Consider the following 14,096-nt stretch of genomic DNA (forward strand, 5'->3'; position numbering starts at 1 on the left):
CTTAAATTTAAGGTTCTATAGCTATTTAATACCTTTATCTATTAGAACATCACTTTTGTACTTTACGCGATTTAGTCCTTTTTATCAAATTGACTAATCAAACGATAAAATTTCTAAACAAAACTTTCACACAATCATATATTCATACTGTAGATATTAAAATAATAATAAAATAAATATTTTGACCTCAGATTTGTGGTCACAAAACTACTGTTCTGATTTGACTAAAAACAGGCTATTACAACTCTCCCCCCTTAAGGATTTTTGTCCCCGAAAATCTTACCAGTGAATAGGTTAGGGTACTATTTTCTCATAGCTTCCTCTAGTTCTCACGTAGCCTCTTCGACACCATTTTTTTGCCACAAAACCTTCACTAAAGCTATTCGTTTATTTCTTAATTCTTTAATCTCTTGAGCTAAAATTCTATTCGGTTCTTCATTGTACGTCATATCCGGTTGGGTTTCAATCTCTACCGAAGAAATTATATGCGAGGGATCTGATCTATAATGTCGTAACATCTACACATGAAACACATTATGGATATTTTCTAATTCTGATGGTAAAGCTAGTCGATATGCCACTAGCCCTATTTTTTCGATAATCTCGTATAGCCCAGTAAACCGCAGACTCAGTTTACCTTTACGACCAAATTGAAGGATTTTCTTCCATGAAGATACTTTCAAAAATACTCTTTCATCGATCTATAATTCAATGTCTTTTCATTTCAAATCTGCGTACGATTTCTGTCGATCTGAACCTGCTTTCAAACAGTTGCGAATTACTTTCATTTTCTCTTCGGTTTCTCTAACCAAATCAACCCCGTGAATCTATTTCTCACTAAGCTTAGTCCAGTATAGTGGTGTTAGACATTTGTAACCATACAATGCTTGATACAGTACTATCTTTATGCTCGATTGAAAGCTGTTATTATATGCGAATTCAACCAATGGCAAATATCTCTCCCAGTTGCCTTTGAACTCTAAAACACAACAACGAAGCATATCTTCAAGAATTTGAATTACCCTCTCAAACTGACCGTCGGTTTGTGGATGAAAAGCAGTACTAAAGTTCAACATTGTACCCAAGGCTTCTTGCAATTTCTTCCAAAATCTCGACGTGAACCACAGATCTCTATTTGAAATAATTGAAACTGGCACCACGTGCAATCTAACAATCTCAGAGATGTACAACTCAACCAATTTATCAAGTGAATAATCAGTACGTACCGGAATGAAATGTGGCAATTTTTTCAATCGATCAATGACAACCCAAACAACATCTTTCTTTTTTAGAGTTAGCGTTAATTTCGATACGAAATCCATCATAACTCTATCCCATTTCCACTCAGGTATCATTACTGGCTGAAGTAGCCCCGACGGTACTTGATGTTCGGCTTTAACCTGCTGACAAATCAAACATCTCGACACAAACTCTGAAATGTCTAGTTTCATGCCTGACCACTAATATAACCGTTTCAAATTGTCATACATTTTAGTACTCCCCGGATGAACTGATCACCAATATAACCGTTTCAAATAGTGTAAATTTTTCTGAATCAACTCTGGATTTTTCGGTACGCATACTCTATTTCGAAACATTAAACAATCATTGGTTTTGATTTGATAATCTATATCACTATTCAACTCACATTGCATTCTTTTAGCTCGCAACTCAGTATCACACTTTTAAGCTTCACAAATTTGCTGCAAAAAAATCGGTTTAGCTTTTAACTCTGTTAGAATCAAACCATCATCGAAAAAATTCAGTCTTGTACTCATCACTCTCAAAGCAAACAACGATTTTCTACTCAAAGAAACTGCGGCTACATTTGCTTTCCCCGAATGATAATCAATGACTAATTCAGAATCTTTCAATAGTTCGAGCCATCTCTGTTGTCATAAATTTAAATCTTTCTAAGTCATTATATACTTTAGACCTTTCTGATCGGTAAAAATATGGCATTTTTCACCATAGAGATGATGTCGCCAAATTTTTAATGCAAAAACAATAGCGGCCAACTCTAAATTATGCGTCGGATAATTCTTTTCATGCGGCTTCTATAACAGCCCATTTTTAGTCACATCAAAATATTTATTTTATGATTATTTTAAGGTCTATACCATGAATATATGACTGTGTGAAAGTTTCGTTTAGAAATTTTATCGTTTGAATTCTTAATTCGGTAAAAAGGACTAATTCGCGTAAAGTGTAAAAGTGGAGTTCTATTAGCTAAAAGTGTTTAATAGCTATAGAACCTTAAATTTAAGGTCCTTATGTTGCAATTAGACCATTAATAGCATGATTGGATATATATTAAGGTGTTTTAAATGATTTTATATAAGGTTAATATAGTAATTCATTAAATAAAGGTTAAATAATTAAAACAAAAGACAAAATTTTTCATTCATCTTTCTTCCAACCGAAATTAAGAAAGAAAAGAAGCCATGGATAAGCTTTGAACATTAAGGTAATGCATGCTTCAATTGTAAGTGATTTTTGATCCAATTTTTAGTGATTTTTATGTTTTTGAGTTCGTTGTAACTCAATCTATCTAGCTCGTATCTTTGATTTCAAAACTGTTAACATTGTGAGAGTTTCCATTGATGTATATATGTGTTCTATGATGATTTATGATGAATTACGAATGTTTGACGATAGATATACAGGTTTAGTTGAGTGATTTTTAGTGAAAATGTAAAATAGGGATTAAATTGAGGAATGCGTAAAGCTAGTGGTTAAAATATGAAATAAATGAAAAATATGGGCTTCTAGGGGCATAATAGTAATTTGGCTAGCATGGATACATTTGGAATTTCATTAATTTGTGATTTTATAAAATATGGACTAAATTGTGAAAATGTGAAATATTAGGGGCAAAAGTGTAAATGTGTTTTAAAGTGTATTTTGGACTAAATTGAATGAATAGATGATTGAATAAGTCAATTTTGAATATATTTAGATCAAGAAAGGACAAATACGGACTTAGATTAGAGAAAGAATAAAGTTATGGAATAGTTGACTCAATTAGCCGTTTTAGCTTTCAAGGTAAGCTTGTATGTGATAAATTTCAATACAAATGTATTTTATAAGCTTTGATATTGCATAAATTGCGAATACAATGCTGTGGATATGAACGATAGCGATTCGATGACAATTCGACATTCGAAATCCCGGTTGAACCTTAGGAATAGTTTAGGATGCTAGTGACATGTCATTAAGGGATACATTGAGTTGGCTTTGGGCCATGATATTAGCACTTCGGGTGCAAGTTATACCAATTTGGCTTCGGGTCATGCATATCAGCTTATTTGGCTTCAAGCCATTATATCATTACTACGAGGATAAGTTACCTTAATTTGGCTACGGGTCATGGTATAGGTACTTATCGAGTAAGATCCTTAAGTATCTGACTTCTAGTTTGAATGGTTCTGATCGCGATTTTTGTGTGCAGGTTTTAAATATTTATAAAGAATTGTTTTTGAAACTAACCATTATCACGATGTAGGCAAGTGTACCTATCGAACAGTAGTATAGTTTTTGCAAGACCGGATTGTCGAACCCAAAGGAACTAAAGTACTAGTAATGACTGTCTTTTTATTATCTAGCCTAAGAATAAGGGGTTTTTGTTTTAACTAACTAATTATCTAAACTAAGAATTTGCAGAAAGTAAAATTGGGGGATTACATTTGGAAAACGATTGAATTAAGACAATACCTAAGGAAAAATCCACCTAGACTGTACTTGTTATTCTGGCTTCGAATCGGACGATTTATTCATTTAACTTGTTCCGTAAAGATCCCTAAGTTATGTTATTATCCCTATTCAAGACTAATAACGTCTAATCCCTAGATTGAATAATTGAGACTTTTCTCTAATTAACACTCTAGGGTTGCATTAACTCGATCTATGGATCCCCCTATTAGGTTTCACCCTAATCTTGCAAAATCTTGTCACCCTATCTTTAGGCGCGCAATCAACTCCGCTTAATTATGAAAAATGTACTCTTAGACAGGGCCTATTCCTCCTCTGAATAAGAGATTATCTTGAATCAGTATCTTGGGATATCAAAACAAGAATTAAGAACACATAATTAAGAACAAGTTAAATATTTATCATACAATTCATAAAATAATAACAAGATTCGTCTTAGGTTTCATTCCCCTTAGGTATTTAGGGGATTTAGTTCATAACTAAAAAGGAAAAAATCTCAGAATAATAAAGAATACAAAACATAAAGAAAACCCAAAACTTCTGAAGGGAAGTTGAGGGGAGATCTTCAGTCTTGATGATGAAACCGGCTTCTAAGATGGATCAATCAGCTTTCTTCGAGTAATTCTTTCCTTCCTCTCTATGTGCCCTTACTTTCCTCCTCTAAGGTGTATTTATAGGCTTTAGAATGCCTAGAAGTCCTCAAAATTGGCCTTTCTCGAATTGGACTCAACTTGGGCTCGGTAGGGACACGCCCGTGTGAGTCATGCTTCGAATCTGCCAAATTGACACTGCCGTGTAGTCTACCCGTATGAGGAGGTCCATGCCGTGTGGAATTCATACTTTGGCCCATTTTTCTTTATTTTTGGCCCGTTTCTCGTTCCTTTCGCTCTCTTATGCTCTTCTAAGTATAAAACATGAAATTAATGCATTAGGAGCATTGAATTCACCAATTGTAATGGGAAATCATCCATAAAATGCGTTAAACATGGGATAAAAAAATGTATAAATTATGGTTTATCAGGTTCAATGGGGTAAAAGAAAAATGAGAATGTGTATGAGATTGGTACAAGAGGATACAGGTATGTGCATAAACTATATTAGCTCTGAATTGAATAAATGGCAAAGGAAGTATATAGTTTTGTGAATGAGAAATTGAGATGTTTGTTAGTTGATGTGAACTCTTATACTTATGATTAAGTGTTGAATTATGTGTTATGATTATATTGAATTTATGTCATACTAACTTACTAAGCTTTAGAGCTTACGTTGTTTATTTTTCCCATGTTTCATAGTGTTAACAAGCTAGCTCAAGTTCGGGGATCATCAGAGATTTCTTCACACTATCCACCTATCTTTCGGTACCTATGAACTTGGTATTTTAAGTATATGGCATGTATAGGGATTTTGAGTCATTTTGGTTATGTTTTGATAATGATTTTGGTCAATTGATTTGGCTTGTAAATGTATATATTTTGGTTTATATATATATAGCCATGTAAGTTGGATTAGGATGATGAATTTGATGATACATATATAAATGTGTAAATGGCTTTTGCTTTGATTTGGTAATTAACCTATGATGTGTGATGATTGTTGACATTAGGTATTAAGAATGTTTGATTGATGATTTGTGAATGTTGGTATGTTTGGGAAGTTAGGCCAAATAATGCATATATGAGTTTGGTCATTTTGATGTTTGAAGTGATTGATTTATGGTGTATATATATGAATGCTTTGGAAATGTGAATTGGCATGATTTGAGTAGGCAAAGTAAGGTGTTGAAAGTATGTTAGATGTTGATATTGAAATTGTACATTTTAGTCTTAGTTGTGATTGATTTGGATATCTATGTATGGTATGAATGTGTACCAATTGGGTTGTATAGGTGTCTTCTAACATCCTGATTTAGGGCCTAGTCGGAATAGTGGTTTTGGATCCACAAATCTGACGTTAAAATAATTATTTTATGATCATTATGAGGTCTAGGATAATAAGGTTTATCATGGATGGATGCATGAAATGGGACCTAATAACTTAAGAGTGGATATAGCATATAATGGTATATGGTTAGAATATGGCCTAAGTGTAAAGTATAAAATGTGCTATGTTAATTCCTAATACAAAAAGGATAATTTAGCATGTACTAAACTGATGTGATGAGGTTAACACGCAATGCGTTGTGCCATGGTTGTTTAAGAATATAATTAGGCCATGTTAAATACCCTTGAAGTCTATAAGTGTGTATGGTTGCTAGAGGGTGACCAAAGGCTTGGAAAATAGCCCTAAAAAGGTCCACACGAGTAGACAAAATGGCATGTGTCTAGGCCGTGTGTGACACACGATCAGCCCCCATAGGCGTGTTGCCTAGCCTTGTGTCCCCTGCACCTAAAATTTTAGGTTAGTTTGCATGGTAGTAAACACACGGGTAGAGACACGGCTGTGTGTCTTAACCTTGTGAAGGAAACGGCCTAGCACACGGGCGTGTGCCTTAGCCTTGTGCCTCAAAATGAATGATGACTTCATAAACAGAATGTCTGAGTTTTTTGACACAGGCGATGACGCGGGCATGTCTAGGCCGTGTAAGGGACACGGACGTGTCTAGGCTATGTGAGGGACACGGGCTAGGGACATGAGCATGTGCTTGGCCGTGTGAAAACCCTTGTAGTTTTGAAATGGAAAATAAATCCAATAATTCAACACGGGTGTGTCCCTAAGCACACGGACTTGTGTTTTGCCTTCACATGGGCATGTGAGGCATAACCCTAGGAATTTTATTAGAACTTTCTATAGTCCTCGATTTAGTCCCAGACCACTAATAACATATGATTTCGACCCCTTAGGTCCATAATAGGAATAATATGATTTTTTTTAATTAGTTTTAATTTAGAAACGAAATTTTATAACCTGTTTTTTTGGAATGATCTTGTTTGCGAGCAGTAACGCCTCGTACCTAATCTCGTTCTCAAGTATGGGTAAGGGGTGTTACATTTAGTGGCATCATAGGTACGGTTTAGTCGATTCTCGGACTAACGTAGCATGTAACGAGTTTAGCTATACATGCCATTATACAAATTTTGATAGTGTGACATCTTCTAACTTTTTAATTGTATTTGAATATAGTAAATGTCTTCCAATCAAGCCCAAGATGAGTCTGAGGGAGCCGAGAGCCATGCTCTAGCTTCCGTACAACGAGCTATTTCTAGTGGTAGTAGAAGGCCTATGTCTGAAGGCCGGGAAGAGGTAAGAGCAACCTTTTTCGGTATGTTGGATGAGTGGTTCGGGGAATATCTGAGAAACTGCCTCGAAATACCACGTCCACCTCCTCCTGTTAACCGACCTGATGAAGTACCAAGGGTTGTTGAACCAGTGAGAATTGGTAAGGCCCCAGTGGATAAACTTAGGAAATAAGGGGCTGAAGAGTTTAGGGCTAATGTCGAGGATGATGCTGAACGAGCTGAGTTTTGGCTCGAGAATACTGTGCGAGTTTTGGATGAATTGTCATGTACATCCGAGGAATGCTTGAAAGGTGTTGTATCTCTTTTGAAAGATACTGCATACCACTGGTGGAAGACAATATCCTCAGTTGTACCAAAGGAAGACATTACATGGGAGTTCTTCCAAGCTGAGTTTAAAAAGAAATACATCAGTCAAAGGTTTTTCACTCGAAGTGAAAGGAGTTCCTGGAACTCAAATAAGGAAATAAGACTGTGTCAGAGTATGAAAGGGAATTCGTAAGGTTAAGTCAGTATGCAACGGAGTGGGTTAAATCAGAGATAGAAATGTGTAGGTGATTCGAGGAAGGCTTGAATGAGAAAATTAAATTGCTGATTGGGATCCTTGAGATACGAGAATTTGCTGTATCTGATCGGGCCAAGAAGGCCAAAGATCTAAATAATGAAAGAAAGCAAGCTACGAGAGAAGCTCAAGTTTCTAGTAAGAGGTCTAGCGGTAGAACACACTCCTTCCCTACAAAGAAATTGAAAAGTCAACAAGAACACTCCACTTCGTCTGTAGGATATTCGAGTAGAGTAAGAAGCTCTAAACGACATAACCCGAAGTCTCATTCCCCCATGGTAACTAGTGTGAGAAGCGTAGATGAACAAAAACTGAAGTGTAAAAGTTGCAACAAATTCCAATTCGGAGAGTGCCGGATAAAGAGCGGTGCATGTCTTAAATGTGGGTCTCTTGACCATTTTCTCAGAGATTGCCAAAGCGAGCTAATAAAGAGGTTGAATTAACCCCGCAGCTGAATGCTCCTATTTCTCAAGGTAGATCCCCGAGACATCCCGGTGGTGCAAGTGGTAGTCAAACTATTGCTAAGGATGCTACTGTAAAATTAGAGGCTCGAGCCCTAATAAAAACTTATGCAATACGCGCTCGAGAGGAAGCCTTTACTCTCGATGTCATCAAGGGTACATTTTCTATCTATAATACTCGTGTCATTTCCTTAATTGATCCAAGGTCAACCCATTCGTACATTTGCATGAACTTGATGTCTAGCATGGATATGTCTGTAGAACCTACGGAATTTGTGATTAAGGTGTCAAACTCTCTAGGCAAGTCACTCCTAGTTGATAAAGTTTGTAAGAATTGTCCTTTGACGATTCAAGGTCATAGTTTTTCGGCTAACCTTATGTTATTGCCATTTGATGAGTTTGATGTAATACTTGACATAGATTGGTTAGCTGTGCATGATGTGATTGTAAATTATGGTAGCAAGTATATCGAATTGAAATGTTCAAATGGTGAGATTCTCCGGATTGATTCAAATGAGTTGGATACTCTGCCGGTTGTGATTACCTTAATGATGGCTCAAAGGTATATGAGAAAAGGATATGAATCCTACCTTGCTTTCGTGTTGAATACTAAAGAATCTAAGTTGAAGTTAGAATCAGTACCGATAGTATGCGAGTATCCAGATGTGTTTCCGGAAGAGCTACCCGGATTACCTCCTGTTAGAGAAATAGAGTTTGGTATTGAGCTGGTGCCTAAACAGCTCCTATTTCTATTGCTCCGTATAGGATGGCACCAACCAAACTGAAAGAGTTAAAAGCATAGTTGCAATAACTGATGGATAAAGGCCGAGGATTGATGATTTGTTTGATCAGTTGAGAGGAGCCACTGTATTTTCAAAAATAGATTTGAGATCCGGCTACTATCAGTTGTGAGTTAAAGAGTCGGATGTGCCTAAGACCATTTTCAAGACGAGGTATGGACATTTCGAGTTCTTGGTCATGCCTTTTGGTCTAACGAACCCCCCAGCTGTGTTTATGAACTTAATGAATCGTGTTTTCTGACCATACTTGGACAAGTTTGTTGTGGTATTCATTGACGATATTTTGATCTATTCCCATAATGAGTCCAAGCATGTTGAGCAATTGATGACTGTTTTACAGACTTTGCGAGACAAGAAATTGTATGCTAAGTTCAGCAAAAGTGAGTTCTGGCTTTGAGAGGTCAGATTCTCGGGCCACATTGTGTCGGGTGATGGCATCCGAGTAGACTCAAACAAAATTTCTGCCATTGTCGAGTGGAAGCCATCGAAGAACGTAATTGAGGTTAGAAACTTTTTGGGCTTAGCCGGTTTGTAACACCCTAAATTTGGGCCTAGAAGTTTGGGCCTTGAGCATGGGAGCGGTTGAAGGCAGCTTATAATATTTTGTTGTGCTTGTAAATTTCGTTAATGAAGGCTTGTTTTAGTGGTTAGGCGTGCTGAGAAGTGTTGGAGAAGTCCTGGGTTCAAACCTAGACTCTAGCAAAAATTTTGGTTTAAGGTGAATCAAACCCTGGGTGTAGTAGGTAGGCCTTAAGAATATTGTTGGAGAAATTGTGCCACAAAAAGCCTTGTGGTCTAGTGGCAAAGTAACGCCACATAAGAGGCAGGAGGGTGGCGTCAGAGAGTTGGTAAGGAGGTCAAGGGTTCGAAACTCATGGCAAGCAAAGAGCATTTCTTTTGCTAACAGGGGGCGGCAATAGTTGCTGTTGAATTTAAACTCTGATGATGGAGGGATCCCACATCGGGAAACTAATGTAACAGTGGATGCGAAGCTGGCTTTAATAGAGAGAACCATGAGGAGAGTAAAGGTACCTTTCTTGGCTGATCCCTTTCGCTTTATGGCGTGCTCATTTGGGTTGGGCGTCGACTAAGAGTGCTCGGAGCGTGGATTAACTTCAGTCTCCTATCAAGTGTGTATTTTCTCGCTACTCTAGCTGTAGGATGGCTACTTCGGGCCGCGATGGGCCGAAAAGGGTCATGTGGGCCCAATGGGCCTACGGGCCCAATTGGATAAGTTGTTTGATTGTGTAGTAAATATTGGACTAGGCTAGGTGAATCTCATATCTGTGGCTAGATTTGGGCTAAAAGGGCCACACGAGCGTGTGGGCCCATTTGGGCCGAGAATAGGCTTTAGGCCCATTCGTATTGTTATCCCTGTTTAAAATACTTTAGTTTACCAAATTACTAAAATGCCCTCAATTTGTAAAATTACTAAAATACCCCTGGTTTGTAAAATTACCAAAATACCCCTAGTTTGTGAAATTACCAAAATACCCCTGATTTGTGAAATTATTGAAATACCCTCGACTTATAAAATTACCAAAATACACTTCATTTGTGAAATTACTAAAATACCCTTGACTTGTAAAAGTACCAAAATACCCCTGATTTGTGAAATTACTGAAATACCCTCGACTTGTAAAATTACCAAAATACCCTTGGTTTACAAAATTACCAAAATTCCCCTGGTTTGTAAAATTACCAAAATACCCCTGATTTGTGAAATAACCAAAATACCCTTAGTTTGCAAAATTACTAAAATACCCTCGATTTGTAAAATTACTGAAATACCCTCGACTTGTAAAAATTACCAAAGTACCCCTGATTTACAGAATTACTGTTTTACCCTCGATTTACAAAATTATTGAAATACCCCTGTAGGGTAGAATTACTGAAATACCCCTGTAGGGTAGAATTGCTGAAATACCCATGTAGGGTAAAATTACCGAAATACCCTTATAGGGTAGAATTACTGAAATACCCCTGTAGGGTAGAATTACTGAAATACCCCTGTAGGGTAGAATTACCGAGATACCCTTGTGGGGTTAAATTACCATTTTGCCCCTAGGGTGTTAAATGATTGTTTTCCCTTGTGGGCAAGTGACTGACTTGAACTGTGTGGTTGACGAATTTGATTGTGAATATATGTTGGTGATATGAATGACTTGACTGTGATTGTTTGATTCAAATATAGGCATGACATTCTGCATACATGACATGTTGCATGGGTTGGGTTTTATAAAAATGGAGGAAGTGCTAAAAGGGCTTTGCCCCAGTTGAAAAGGGCTTTGCCCTAGTTTACCGAAAAAGGCTTTGCCCCAGTTTATCAAAAAGGGCTTTGCCCCAGTTATTAAAAGAGGCTAGGCCTCCAGTTATATGATAAAGCAGCTATGCTGCCAGTGGAGAGTTTGGTTGGGTGGGTTGAGTTATTCCCCACATGGAGAGCTTGGTTGGTATGGGTGGAGAGTAGCGGATGGTGGGTTGAGTAGTCTCCCCAAATGGGCTTGCATACATTCATTGGTATTTCATATGATAGTGAAATGGGCCTATGGGCCATATCGTTTACAGTAAAGGCTTCGGCCCTGTGATATGATCTACGAAAACGCTTCGGCCCAGTAACCGTTAAACGAAAGGCTTCGGCCCAGTATATGTCGAGACTGAATAGGGCTTTGGCCCAAATTGTACTAATACCGTGTTATTCACTGTTTGTTTGTTATTGGGATTACACACTGAGTTTTCGTAAACTCACACCGTTTATTAACCTTTCAGGTAATTTCCAGCCTTAGACGGATCGGAGCTGCGAGGGGCTCGGAGATGGCCACACTACTGTTTCTGTTTCTTTTAACTGTAATTAGATTTCATTTTGGGTTTCTTTATGTAATAAGGCCGTTGGTGGGTTTTAAGTTTTAATTTGGATTCTGATTTCTTATACTAAACTGCTAGTCTAGGAAAACTCGAGATTTCAAAATGGCATGATTTTTCTAAGGAATACGAGCTTCCAACAACAAAGTTTTCAAAATGCTTCCGCGAGTTTAAATGAGGTAATATACCAAAGGCAAAAAAATTGGTAAACGTTTTGATGGGAACTGTGGTTTAATAAATTTAGATTCAGTAATGGATTTTCACCGGAAAGATCAAATTTGAAAAATGGTTTGATGTGACGCACCAAATTCGGCCATAACGTCTAGGACGTAATAGAACACAACAACAAAAAGGGTAGTTTGACCATGTAGAGAAAGCATGCAAAAAAAAGGGTATACACAACAACAAAATGATGAGGCACTGACAGTAGAAGCAGAAGAACTGATGCTTGTAGCCACCTATGAAGTGAAGCTCACTAAATCTTGTGAAGCCCATCTCGCCTCATCATGCGAACTCTCCAGTGTAGTAAGAAAGAATTGGCTCATAGGTAGTGGTCGTGCAGTGCAAGTCACATGACAGAAAATGCGAGCATCTTTAAGAGTGTTGACAAAAGATTCCATTCCAAAGTGAAAGTTGGAAATTGTCAGTATATTGAAATAGTTGGAAAGGGAGATGTTTTGATCAAAACTCCATTAGGTACTAAACTTGTCACTGATGTTCTTTTAGTTCCTAACATAGATCAAAACTTGCTAAGTGTAGGACAAATGTTCGAGAAAAATTACTTTGTCATATTCAAGGATAAAAAATGTCTAATGTAACACCCTTAACCCATCTTCATCATCATCGAAATAGAGATCAATATGCAATTCACATAACAACATTCACTATCACAATTTAATTATGGAAAAAAATACTTTTATGGGTCTTAAATCTGGCTTAAGTGGCCCTAGAAATAGTTTGGGAACAATCAGAGACTTATTTGAATCAAAACAAAAACTTTAGGGCAGAATTGAAAATTTGCAAAATAGGGGTCACACGGCCGTGTGGCATAACCTAGGCTGTGTGGACATTCGAACTAAAGAACACATGGCCGTGTCCCAGCCCATGTTTTAAACCCTGTAACTCACTAACTTGTGTCATGTGTCTGTGTCGTAAATTGTGTGTATATTTGAAAAATGGTCATATGACCGTATCACGAGCCGTGTGAAACCTGCACCTAAAATTTAAAATACACATGGCCATGTAAGGTGACCGTCTGTGGCACACAGCCGTGTGATAGCCTGCTTCCTAGGCCATGTGTGGAAACACAAAGATATATAGACTTTTTCATACCCTTTTTAACTCAAATTCATGTAATTTCGTAGTAATTCTTGCCAAAAAAATATAATATAATTATAAAATAATTAATTTGCACTTAAATCATTAACATATTGAATTTTAATTAATTTTATAATAAATTCTCATAAATTTTGATTTATTTTCAACAAATTTGCACAAAAGATGAAATTGGCTCGGTGGACACTACTAGAAGCACAAAACTGTGAAGTGATTTTTGAAACATCGAGGCGAATTAATTTTTCAGCCTAAGACGGTTCAAATGATGAATACTAATACATAATATAATTAATTTTAATTATATCTAATTTATTTTGGGTAAAAAAATTATTATTAATTATAATATAAAAGGAGGCCCAGTTGTGCTAAACCAAAAGACTAATCCAATCGAGCAAATGGGCTGCCCAAAACCGTTCACCATGCTGACCCAATCAGCTTAAAAAAGATGATTTATCAACTTGCAAATCAGCCCTTGAAGTCTCCTTGAAATTGCATTCAAACCCCTCCACTTTCTATCCTTTTAAAGATTCACCCCAAGCTAAATTTAGCAAGTTTGAAACACTCAAACTTGCCATATGTGTGGCCAGCCAAGAGGGTATATGGCTACAGAATTTTTTCTATTTTTATTAGCCAATCCCACCTATAAATACCTCATTCACCTATTCATTTCAACACACTTTTCATTATTCACATCTCTCTCACTTTCTCTTATTGTTTCCCATTTTCTTTCTTATCCCTTCCTTGCCGGTTTCCCTCTTGAAAAAGAGCCCTTCAACCACCTTGGGTAGCAGCATTCAAGTGCTTTTAGAAGCCTCAGTTCAACAAGAATGAGTGGAGAAGGAAGAGCAGACCAAACTAGTCAGGCTTTAGAGAAACACAGGATTTGATTCTAGTTCCCTATCATTTAACTTTTATTGTTGTTATGAACATGTCTATGAATATTTGTTATGTTGTTATTCTTAATTTAATTAACATGTGTTAAATTTAATTCGTGTTAGGTTGATTGAATTTCGTCCACTTAAGTTATTAAAATTATGTTTGTGTTGTTATAGATCTTGGTAAATTGTTTGATTAAGTAAAATAATGATTATGTTATTCCAGCATTATAATTGTAAGGTAACTAATGAATTAA

This window comes from Gossypium hirsutum, chromosome A01 (genome assembly GCF_007990345.1).
Source record: "Gossypium hirsutum isolate 1008001.06 chromosome A01, Gossypium_hirsutum_v2.1, whole genome shotgun sequence".
Taxonomy (NCBI): Eukaryota; Viridiplantae; Streptophyta; class Magnoliopsida; order Malvales; family Malvaceae; genus Gossypium; species Gossypium hirsutum.